The sequence below is a fragment of the Festucalex cinctus genome, chromosome 8 (assembly GCF_051991245.1).
Source record: "Festucalex cinctus isolate MCC-2025b chromosome 8, RoL_Fcin_1.0, whole genome shotgun sequence".
Lineage (NCBI taxonomy): Eukaryota > Metazoa > Chordata > Actinopteri > Syngnathiformes > Syngnathidae > Festucalex > Festucalex cinctus.
In genome coordinates, this window is record NC_135418.1 from 26,046,348 (window position 1) to 26,058,710 (window position 12,363).

The following is a 12,363-nucleotide window of genomic DNA, read 5'->3' on the forward strand; positions in this document are numbered from 1 at the left end:
ACAAAAGTACATAGAATAAAAAAAAACAAAGGGGAACCAAAATGGTCGCTAGAGAGGTTGGAAATTCTCAGTAGCGACTACTTATAGACTATTCCGATTCCTCAATTTTCAAAAACTGACTAGTCTGTTTAAATCCCACTAAGAAAAAAAAAAACACAAGAGAAAACCATTTTCACATTATTTCAGTTATCAGAGAACAAGTCACACTGAACATTGCTAAAGACTTATGGCCCATTTATACGTTGCAAAAGCAGTGTTTTAGCGACATGGTGGAAACTCAAAGACATGCCAATAAAATATGCCAATTAAGACACCGACTGAAACCTTGGCATGAATGCTACAGAATCATTTGGTCAATGATACGACCAAATGCACACTTTTCGTATAATAATGATAATAAAAATAATAATAATATTGTGGTTACTTACTTTTACAATGTACATGCTATGAATCATTGCTTTGAAATCTGAATAAATTGGACACAATGGACTGTGTTCAACTTTATAGGTTACATAATTCATTCGTTTGTGTCTAAATATGCCCGAGCCATTAAAACATTCTGAATTCTGACAAAATTTCTAACAGTGTGCTGCTCTAAAAGCTTGGCGCCAAGAACATTGTGCATGTGTGTGTATCTGTGTGTGTGTGTGAGTTATCGACATGACTGCTGTTGAGAAACATTACAGAGTGCGGGGAATGAAAAATGTAATTAGAGCCAAGTGTTGCCCACAGGCGGGTGCAGCAGTAAATATGCAAACATAATTAAACTGCAGTGGTAATGCTTCTAAAACAGAGAACGCCACAAGAGGAAAGTCAAAGGTTTCACTTGCTATTATTTGTTTGTGCATACAGTTAACGTTGTGGATCACTTTCAACAAACCAGCGGAATGTCAGTGGCCACAAGTTCAACACTAATTCAGGTATATTGTCCAAAAATTCGACCTTTAGGGTCTAGTGAAAAAAATAAATAAAAATTGACTATTCTTGTAAGATTACAACTACTTTAATATTAAATTCATGTGTGTGTGTGTGTGTTTTTGGTTAAACATCATTACTTTTACACTCAAGAAACAAAACTTTATTTTCCCCTTTTCAAGGAAGGGGAAAATGATTTTTTTTTCCCCTCTCAAAAAATGACGTTTTTAAAAAAAAAAATGAAAAATGTACTTTATCATCCTTAAAAAGAATAAAATAAAAAAAATAAAAAATCGACGTTTCTTATAACAGACTTTCCCCTTGAAATTATTTGGCATTTATGCTAAAAATAAATTACTTTCAGCTTGTAAACAAGTTTACATTTATCTGACTTACAAATACTGTAAGTAAAAAAAATAAAAAATAAAAAATAAAATAAAATCCACTGGGTTTTTACGATTGTGTTTTTGCAATTCACAGTAGCGTACAGCTTACTTGCACACATTCTATAAAATAAATATTTAAAACAACAACAGCAATTGCATTTACCCACAAAGCAGCGATCAAATCCATTTTCATCACACGAAAAAAAGAAAGAAAACTTAAGAAGCATCGATTGTGCTTGTGTGCACAGATGTCAATCTGCCTGTTTGTTTTTTTTATTCCCCCCCCCTTGAATAGGGCGAGCGCAGGCTTGCCAGGGCTGAAATAAAAATATATGTACATAATGGGGTCATGCTCAAGAGGCTGCGGAGCTGCTTGCACGTTTGCGATTGGGCTGTTGCTACGGCAACCTCCCCTCGCACGCTGACTGAGCCATTCACACGCTGGGAGACTGGCTTGGTGGGCAGAATGCAGTCGGAGGTGGAGTGGGTCTGTCCACAGGGGGGCGCTCATCTCCTTCAAAACGTTCACCACTGTGTTGGTCAACGTAACCACACACTGTACAAGTCCTACACTACCAACACTACTACTATTACTATGACTGCAATCCACACAACTAATTCTAAGTAAGACAGCAAAACAGCTAATAAAATAAAAATGCTTCTCACAGACACAATGGTAGGCTTACTACATACTAAGTAAAAACAAAGCTAACAGTATGTTACTACTACTTCTACTAATAATAATAATGCAGCTGCTTATACTACTACAACTAAGAATAATATTGCTAATACAACCATTAGCCATGCAACAAATTGCATTTGTCTGCATTTTTCCATTAAGAGGCGTGCATTATTCACAGAGGAATTAAGAAAAGTGCCCAAACCCCCGTACACATCTCTCTCATGTCAACAAAAAGGAAAATCTGTTAAGTAGTCTCATAATCACACCAACCAGACTCCTTGGTGGAGGTCATCATCGCCCGACGTGGCTTTTCTGTCACTAATCGATGCTGGGCTAATGGGGAAAAGAGCTCCCGTGAAATAAATAAGTGACTTGGCAGCATTAACGTAATGTGAACACAAAGTGAGGCACATTTGAATGGAATTATCAGAGGAGCTCTATTAAACGTCTATCTATTAAAAGCCCATGCAAGCTCAGCATAGAACCACACGCATTAGAGCGGTAGCATTTGATTTTAATGATTTCTTTTCTTTCTTTAGCGGAAGCCTGGAAAGGAAAGACATTAGCGACTTGAACTTTTTCCTTTAAATATACACATTAACAACCTGGGAAATGAGCAGGAGATTGTTGTTGTTGTTGTTGTTATTGTTGCTGCGCCCGAGGCAAGAGAGGAGATTGCCAGCTCGGTTTCCACCGCGCAAGAGAAGCAATTTGCTGGCATGTTGTGATTGTCTGGGCCTCGAATGGCAACGCCTCCTGATGGACGCCATCGTTTGCTTAGTTGCTGTCAGCATGAAAAATCCTTCCTTCTATTCAAATCGGAATTGATGATTCATCAATGGTGTCAGGTAAAAGATGACAAACGGATAGTGTAATGGCTGTCATGATATCATGCAGTATTTCAATGTATATGCCTGGGAACTGCTTAAATGTGTCACGCTGTGAGGGGAAAATAGACATCTGAAGGAGACGTATTATTTAAAATGGACTTTTGAATGACTTGTATACAAATAGTCGGTCATGTGGAGTGCTCGCCCTCACATTAAGTGCAAAATTAAACCGAGTAAATCTTTGACCTGCCCATTTCTGTCTGTCAATGAGCTGTTCTAAACAAACAAATCTGGCCCAAGTAATGTTTTCGTCACATCAACATCATTAAGTGTCAACAGTTTAATGCGATTGCAGACATGTTTAATTGACTAAATTGCCCATGAGGTGTGAATGTGAGTGTGGACGATAGTTCACCGGTCCTTATCCCACTTCTCTCACCAAAAGTCATCTGGGGGTAGGCTCCAGCACCCCTGTGACCCTGATGAGGACAAACGGTATAGAAAATCTATGAATGGATGTCAGTTCATAAAATATACAATAGATGTAATAAGTCTACACACCCCTGTTCAGGTGATAGTTTTTTATAATACATCCGTCCATTTTCTGAACCGCTTGTTCCTCACAAGGGTCGCGGGGGGTGCTGGAGCCTATCTCAGCTGGCTATGCGCAGCAGGCGGGGTATACCCTGAACTGGTTGCCAGCCAATTGCAGGGCACACAGAGACAAATAACCATCCACACACACAATTCGGGACAATTCCGAGCGCCCAATTAACCTGCCATGCACGTCTTTGGAATGTGGGAGGAGACCGGAGTACCCGGAGAAGATCCACGCAGGCAAACATGCAAACACCACCCAGGAAGGCCGGAGCCTGGACTCGAACCCGAGTCCTTAATACTGGGAGGCGGACGTGCTAATCAATCATCACCCGTGCTGCCCGTTTTTACTGTTGCACACCCAGTTAAATGCGGGGAAGTGGGTGATGTGGCTCTGTTCAAAATTAACTGATCACATCCTAACTCATGTTCAAGGGTAGTTAGCATTTTCAGTGCTTCCCATTAATTTAATGTTCTTTTTTCTCACATTTTTTTTTCTTTCTTAAACACTGACAGGTGTTTTGAACTGTTCATAATTCACTCCACCTTCATATCTTTTGGAATTATGGTCAAAAAGTTCCACTTTAGTTTCAAAATTTTGCAAAAAATACCCTTGAAATCACTTAAATGTATGTTGGGGAAATTAATTATGGTCCATTGAAACCTGGCTATAACTCAAAAAAGTACCGGTAGGTCTGTTGCAATTCCTTTTTGAAAAGATTGTTTTGTTTTGTTTTTTTGTTCAATTGAGTTGTACATGTTTTACATTGGGGAAAAAAAAGGTTAAAAATGATTTATCCTAGTCTCATTCTTTTGCATCACAAAAACAAACAAAACAAAACATAGAAAACAAAAAACCCTCAAAAACAGTCATTCGAACAGGGTTGTGTAGACTTTTTTACTTCCATTGTTAGTCTGAAATAATTTCCCCCCGAAATTGGCAAGTTATCATGTATTGATCAATAGTGCAAAGTCTGAGTAATTATTTTGTAAATAAAAATGCATAACTATGAGTAAAATGAACTTTCTTCACAACACACGGCAATTCACTTGAATTAAAATATCCACACATTATGTTTCATACATGTAAACGTCCTTTTCATCACAAACGTTTGCTCACTCTGGCCAACAGTCAATGCACGTGTTGCTTTCTTATCCCACCAGGGGTTGCTCTCACCATGTTGTTTATTTCCTCACGCCACCCAACAATACACAAACATGAGCTGGCTGGATGCTCCCATGAATGATAAAATCAGTCGAAAAATGACAGCAGGATGCGGTGTAATCGCGCGTGGTAGAAGCAGCACACCGCATCACCTGGCTGGTGACAGCTGCCCATCTGCCCACAACAACTAATGGTGACATTTTTTCTGCTACCAGCCTCACATGAAAACATAATGTTCCTGTCCCTGCACCAACGGCGTGCAGCCACCCACCGAAGATGGATAGTTTTTACGCTCAAGCACATTTAACATCCACACGCTGCTTACTTAATTGCCTGTTTTTACGATGCAGCGCATCCACAGAAGGATGCTCGGCCGTGGTTTTGGAAAACGGATGCGTTGCCGAGAAAGATGATGGTTGTCAATGCATCCACATTGGACGTTTGTTTACTGTTTAGCCTAGCCATTAAATGAGGGTCATCATTTTGAATTTGGGTTACAAGACAATTCAGGCGACAGTTGAGGATATGTGTATTAAAAAAAACAAACAAACAGATGTAGATGATTTTCAATAGTCTATATACCAGCTGACTTGGTGAGAAAGTGAGTGAATGGTCGTCAGGTAATTGCAGCTTGGGTACATATACACAGAAAACCATTCACACAGCAGCAATTTTGCAGTAGTACTCAAGGAATAAAAAAAAACAGAGGCAATTTCAGGGTCTGTTGGGGCCCCAAGCCGAAATGAACTGGAGACATCCCTCGAACCAGTGTTCAGGCATCTCATTTCTATTGTAATTTTTCCCACTCTCTTCTTCTTTTACTTCTCACTCCCAGATGAATAGCTCCTCTTTGCACTTCAAATGACAGCAAAACTTTGTACTTAGGGGAGAAGCTAAGTTTGGCTTGTAAGTGGAAGTTACAAGGAGTTTTTGTTTGTTTGTTCTTAAGGTGAGTTTATTCTTCAGGATCATGTAAATTTATCAGACGAGTGAACTGTTTTGGGGTCGTAGATTGTGGTATATTTACCGTTCAAACTATGGATGTTTGATTTCACATTTTTTCCAGTATTCACTTTTGAGTACTCACCGAGACCAAGTACTGATACCAGTAGTACTTCTGATACATACAATTTCAGTTAACACAATTGTGAGCAAAGATGTTTGCTTCGGATGCATAATGATTCACTGATGTGTCAAATCGTGTAGCGCCAACTACTGGCGAGGAGGACTTATTTTCTTGCCTTAAGTTTGTATCAGTGGCCTCGGTAGTACCCGACATCTTGTCTGATAAAGATACTTGGCGTTAGTACTCGCCTATACCTAGAGGGAATTGAAAATATTTAATAGTTTGGGCGTCAAATACTCACAGTTTTACATGATTTGTGTTAGGGATCGGTCCCAATGGCGATGGAGGTTTACTGTACCCGATTTTGAGGATCGACAGTGCATGTCGCACTCAGTCACACGTGGATGCAGCATATGGCTGCTCTGTTTCATCTTCTCAAACAGCACAGTGACATGCTGAGAGTCACACTATCACTTTTATATACACTTACATGTCAGCAGAATGTGCGTGTGTGCGTGAGAGAGAGGGGGAGCGAGAGAGAGAGAGAGCGCCGCCAGGAGTTCAATATTAGATGACACGGGCCCTGATGAAAAGCGGTGCAACAACATCTTTTTTTCTTTGCCGCTGTTAAATCAGTTTGTTGATGCTGAAGGACATCCAGGTCATCACTTTATATTCCAGCGGAATACTTTTTTTTGTCAGTTTGATTGAAAATAATAGAAAATCATTAAATTTTCCTCCCCTAGAGTTGAGTTGATGAGTGATGACAAAAAAAAAAAAAAAAATCTCTCGAGCTGTGACAGACAGCTCAACGTTTGGCCCTCGTAAAGAATGACACCACTAGACGAGAGAACCTTTTGAACTGGAGAATTTACACTCTGAGTAATTCCCATTATGTGTCCATGAAATGAGCAGTGTCTGGGGGCAGGTGATTACGCCTCGGCGGGTTTGCGCTCGCTTCCGCCACCCGGGATTGCCGTGAGTGACTGGAATTAAAGTGGCTTTCCATTCTCTCCGCCCCGTGGCTAATTGAAACAAGGAAGCTGAGCAGACGGGATTGGGAGGCGTGAAAATGTCGCGTTCAGTGCAGGCACTCCCAGGGAAAACAGTGCATGAATATTAATTTAGTTAGGGGCTTCTGCCATTGGGGTGCTACCCTCTAAGGTTCTGCTTTTGTACCCTTGATACTTTTATAGTACTTCTAAAATATTGCTGCTGTAAATCTTGTAAAAACTGCACAGGTCACCCACCCCCCCCAAAAAAAGTCTGCCATAAATCTCATAAAAGACGAGAAGGTTCAAATAAGACTACCGTAAATCCTATAAAAGTTATGCCGGTTAAAATAAGGCTATCATAAAATGAGCAGGTTACAATTAACTGTAGTGTAGATCCTCCAAAAGCTGTGAAGGTTAAATTAAGACATCAGTAAATCTTGTAAAACTGGCACAGGTTAAAAAGAAGCTAAGGTAAATCCTGCAATAGATTAAATAAAATACAGTCAAACAAAATTCCAATAAACACTCTAAAAGCTTGGCAGGTTATAGTAAGACTATCATAAACCCCATTGGTGCATGTTAAAACAAAAAAAAAGGCAACAGTAAATCCCCTAAACGTTGTGCAGATTAAAAGAAGACTTCCGCAATTCCCATAAAAAAAATTGCAGGTTTTAGCAAGACTCCAGATAATCCCATAAAAATTATGCAGGTAGAAATAAGATGACTGTAAAGCCCGCAAAAATCTGCACAGGTTACAGCTGAACCACACGAGACCACTGAAAATCCTGTAAAAACATGTGCAGGTTAACGTCCATAAATCTTTTGATCTTGCACAGTTTCAAAGAAAAATCTTGTAAATTCCATAAAAATTATTCAAATTAAAATATGATGACCACGGTCCACGTATCCCATAAAATATATAGTGATTAAAATAAGACAACCATAAATCCCCTAAGAAAAGGTGCACGTTAAAATACAGCAACTGTAAATCCTGTAAACTCTGTACAGGTTTGTGGATTACAATAAGACTACTGTAAATCCCATAAAAGATGTTCAGTTTAAATCCTATAGTGTTGTGCAGGGTAAAATAAATATAGCGTGTAAACTGTGCAAGCTAAAGCAAGACTATACAAAAATGTGTTCAGGTTAATGTACGACTACTGAAAATCTTGTAAAATAGACTTCTTTAAATCTCATGAAGATTTTGCAGGCAAAAATAAGGATACAGTAAATTCTTGAAGATTATACTTAAAAAGGCTTAAAAAAAAGAAACTGTGCATTTTAAAGTAACATCACAGTAAACCCCTTAAGAAGGTTAGAGGTTAAAATAACGCGATACCGTAAAGCACCTAAAATCTACACAGATTCAAATACGACTCCCATACATGCCATTGAAATTGCACAGTCTCTAGTCGTGAGTTTGAAAACACAGAGCTAGTGCATTGTGGGATAATAAAGACACATCCAACAATTAGTTCCATAACAGGAACAAGTTAGCGCTGTGATTCCTTTGCGTGCCGGTCCCAAAACACGCTCGTCACTCATGAATATTCACCAGCTCGGCTGCCTCAAAAGAGAGCAACATTGAGCACAATGCACTGCCCGCCCCCACTGCTCAGCTCCTTCGCCACGTTGCCCACGAAAGCAGGTGCAGAACGAAGCGGCTGCGGCGTCTACTTGAGAGAAATAAAAGCATCCTTTAAAATAGTTGTCTCCCTTTTACCATCAGTGAAAAAACGTGCCCGTTCACAGATGCTATTGCTCACTTGACAACATGACAAGAGTTAACTGCTGAGTTCATTCTGTTGCTAACCAAAACAGCAGCACCATGCAGAAATGGGGTATATTGTTTCAGATGGAGGAAAGTGAAAGCGATTCTAGTATTACAATATGTATGCAGCTCACTATCAAGAAGCAAAATCCCTGAGGCGGCCATTTTGCACACTTGTTGATTGAAAATGACATCACAGTGCCTAATAGGGATGTAACGATATCCAAACATCACAATACGATATTATCACGATATCGAGGTGATGATAATGATCACGATATTGTGGGGAGGTTGGCGATGCAAAAAAGGTCACAATATTGTGAAAAAATTTGCTCATACTAAAACAAACAAACAAACAAACAAAAAAAACACCCACACACAATATTGTGCTTTTGTACAATACAGCAATGACAAATATTGTAAAAAAATAAAAAAATAAAATCTATCCATCTATCCATCCATCTCTCTCTCTCTCTCTCTTATATATATATATATATATATATATATGTATATATATATATATATACATAGAGACACTTACTAATGCAAGCACACATTGAGTTCCTACACATATTGAAGCAAATTACTTTCCCCTTCATTTTTGCATTAGTGTGGATTTTAAACAAAGAAGGGCCAAAACATGCCTTGTGAAAATTAAACTGCACAAAAAAACTAGCCACCAGAGGGTGCTAGAATTGCACAAATGGAAATCAACCCGACATTTTTGACAGATGTGCTGCTTTTAATATCGTGACTTGGCGACGACAATATATTGTGGCAGTTTTAATATCGCGATATCACGATATTGCCAGTATCGTTACATCCCTACTGTCTAAGAGGGCTCAGCTTGCGTCACATGATCAAACCCAGAAAAACAGGTTTGCCATAATTGGTCACGACCTGAGCCCTTTCCTTCATTCTGTATGCAAAATGCTGAAAATGACATTCTTGACTAATTTTTTTTCAGCATTTTGTCATCACATATAGGCTACAAGTTAATTTAAAAACGCGCTTTGGCCCACCTTGCAGTATTTTCAGGTAGCAAACACTTTTTTGTTGTTGTTATGTTTGCGTTGGTGCCGCACGAAGTGAGAGTTTTTCCTCACACTGATTGGACTTGATATCTTCGTCATGCTTTACGCGCACCCCACAACGCGCATCATCCGCCGCGCGCGCTCACACACATCCCACGTCGTGGGGTTATCGAACAGCAGGCGCGTCTTCGGGATGGATGCAACAATTTTACTCTTTAATTGATCTTAATTGGCAGGGGGGGAAAAAACAGAGGGGAACGGTACTGCTGCTGCGCCATCCCTGACGAAACCCGGTTGACATTTGGAGCAAAATAAGGGATAAAGGCTTGGCGCAGTTATCGCCGAACATGCACTAATCTGCTATCAACACATTCGCCTTCTCCGGCACCCGGGGTGCAGTTCGGCGCAGATAAGAACGCCGTGCGGCTGCCTGTGGAGTATTAATCACGCGAGGGAAACATCCACCAAGGGAGGAAGAAGAAGAAGAAGAAGAAAAAAAAAGAGGCACGCTCGCCTCGCTTGCATCGTGTCCCCCCACCCCTCCTCCTTCTCCCCACTCAACCACCCACGATTCAAGTTCCAGACTTTTCAGCACCACTTCCCCCGATGTGCAGCAGCGCTCTGTGGATTTCCTCGTGGATACTTCGTGCAAGACTGAGACTCCGAATGTGAAGCATCGGATGTGGGTCACTTCGCGGGCTGGACCGCAACTGGAAACCGCCGCAAGGAAAGAAAACCGGGGGTAAGTGCTGCAAAAAAATGCACCACATGTACAAAAAAACACAACAACATAGTAAATGCTTCTCGTAGGTATAAGCTTGAAAGTATCTCAAAATGAAGGCAGAAGACGTGCGTGTATAGGTTTTGTATGCAAACGAAAAGTGCACCAATATGTGCAGCGCGACGCCCAATTGTGCTTGTTTTGGTTGCGTTTGTGGCTTTCAAAAAAAGGTGCATAGTCTTTCTTGCATGCGAGCATCCCGCGCTGCGGAGGCGCCTCAAGAACCCCCCCTTCAAAATTAGATTAAAACACGCTCAGTAAACATCAGCCGAACCTTTAAAGGTAGCAACAGCTGGTGCACATCAGCGGAAACGATGTGCGAACTGCCCCCCCCTTTACACATGACACATATTCATCATCTCATCAGCCTTGAAACAACTTGAGTCATGTCGTGAAGCACTCTAAATGGATGGTTGGTCCATTTTTTGTGTGTGTCACAGCTTGGCTGGCGAATGCTAGGATGAGCTCCCTTCATCCTCTTGTGGGTGTGTGTGTGTGTGTGTGTGATGTGTGTCCGCCTCCTGACAGTGGTAGTGATGATGGTGGTGCCCCCCCTCCTCCCCTTCCTCCTCTTTTTCTTCCTCCTTCAGCAAACTTTAATAGGGCACTTAAAGCTTGCATGCCTCTTAATGCAGCGGCGTTATTTAGTTGTAGCGGAGGGCACAGTGGTGCACATTAAGGTTATGCGGTCGTTGCACCGTAAGCAACACGACACCACGACAAACACAGCGGTGTTAATATCGGCTTCGGCTCCCGGGTTCCGGAGCCCACTCCCCGCGGCCTTCTTTGGCGGGGGCCAAAGATTAGCTTTGCGCCGGCTTATTCTCACAGCTTCAATTGGACGGCGCATGCATGGTGAAAGGAAGGTGGTGCAAATATGCCATTGTCTGCATTCCCACTCAACTCGCAGCGTAATTACCTCGGGGCTCTGACTCGGCAAAAAATAAAGAACCTCCGAGGTTTTTAATTCACTCTCTTGTGATCTGCGAGGGGAAATACTGCAGATGACGTCTTGGGTTGTTGGTGTTCTTGCCAGCGAGTGATATTCTGCTTGAAATGCCTGCCCCCCCCCCGCCTGCTTTCGTCTTATCTGCTGCTCCACTGCAACGTCAGCGAAAAGTTCCTCTGGTGCAGCTACAAGGCTCAGAATTGATAACAAAAATTGGCATTTTGTATATGAGAACAGTTGGCCTGATTAACATACAGGAGAAGCTCCAATATATGACCTGGTTGACTTCCAAGTTGTAATTTCAGAGTAGAAGGGATTCATTTTTTTCCTGTATATTTGATCAGATGTGCTCGCACTGTATATAGAAATCCTGTTAACATTCAGCGGATCCTCCCGATTGATCATCCTGCTGACGTCCAAGATGTTCTTCTCTCAATGTAAAGTGGATTAATCCACTCATTTTGCACAGTATATTCGAGCAGCTGGCCACTGGATACAGAAAGCCTGCTAACGTATACATATCTCACCTGGTTGACTTCCAAGTTGCTCTCATTTCAAAGTATGGTGAATTTCTCCGCACGTTTTGTATATTCCAGTCATGTCTGGGGTCACGCCAGGGTTAAGTTTGGGTTCATGACCGTGAGGTCAAGTGTCTGTTTTGAAGTGATGTAACCCTCATCTGGTTCCAACTGGAAGAACGCTATGTGATGTTTCAACTGGTTTTGTGCTATGTGATGTCATGAGCTTTACGTGAAATCATTGTTGACTCATTAACATTGTGTCAAACAATCTAAACGTGAGTTTGAGTAAGCCCGTGTGTCAGTCACAGGTTGACTGTGATTGGCTCTCGTCACGCACATTACCACCGTGTCTGATGGAGTATACTGTAAGTACTGTGAAATCAGACGAAATATTCCCAAGATGGCGTGAATTTTTGAAGCAAGTTGGAATTTGAACGGTGGGAATTGGAAGTATGATGTGGGAGTTGTTACACGGCAAAAAAAGTGTGGAGAATAAAAAGGCGACTAACGTGGGAATGCTTTCAGCATTTCTACAATTAGTGGTAAACTTTCAAGTCAGGGTTTGTGTTTCATAGGAATGTAACAACATCCTAACACCTCGATACAATATTATCACAACATTGTGGAGAGGTCGGTCATATAAAAAAAGAAAGTCACAATATTGCAAAAAA

General features: G+C 41.1%; 2 protein-coding genes across 4 annotated transcripts in view; one reads left to right on the top strand and one right to left on the bottom strand.

Moving 5' to 3' along the window:
* LOC144024572 (synaptotagmin-2-like) overlaps positions 1-12,363 on the bottom strand; it is a 400,108-nt gene that overhangs the window by 105,690 nt on the left and 282,055 nt on the right. The window lies entirely within an intron of this gene.
* The window catches only part of LOC144023446 (metabotropic glutamate receptor 4-like), a 151,907-nt gene continuing 149,129 nt past the window's right edge, over positions 9,586-12,363 (top strand). The window contains exon 1 of the mRNA XM_077528915.1: positions 9,586-10,183. The gene's annotated coding sequence lies outside the window, so the exon portion shown is untranslated. The remainder of the gene's footprint in view (positions 10,184-12,363) is intronic.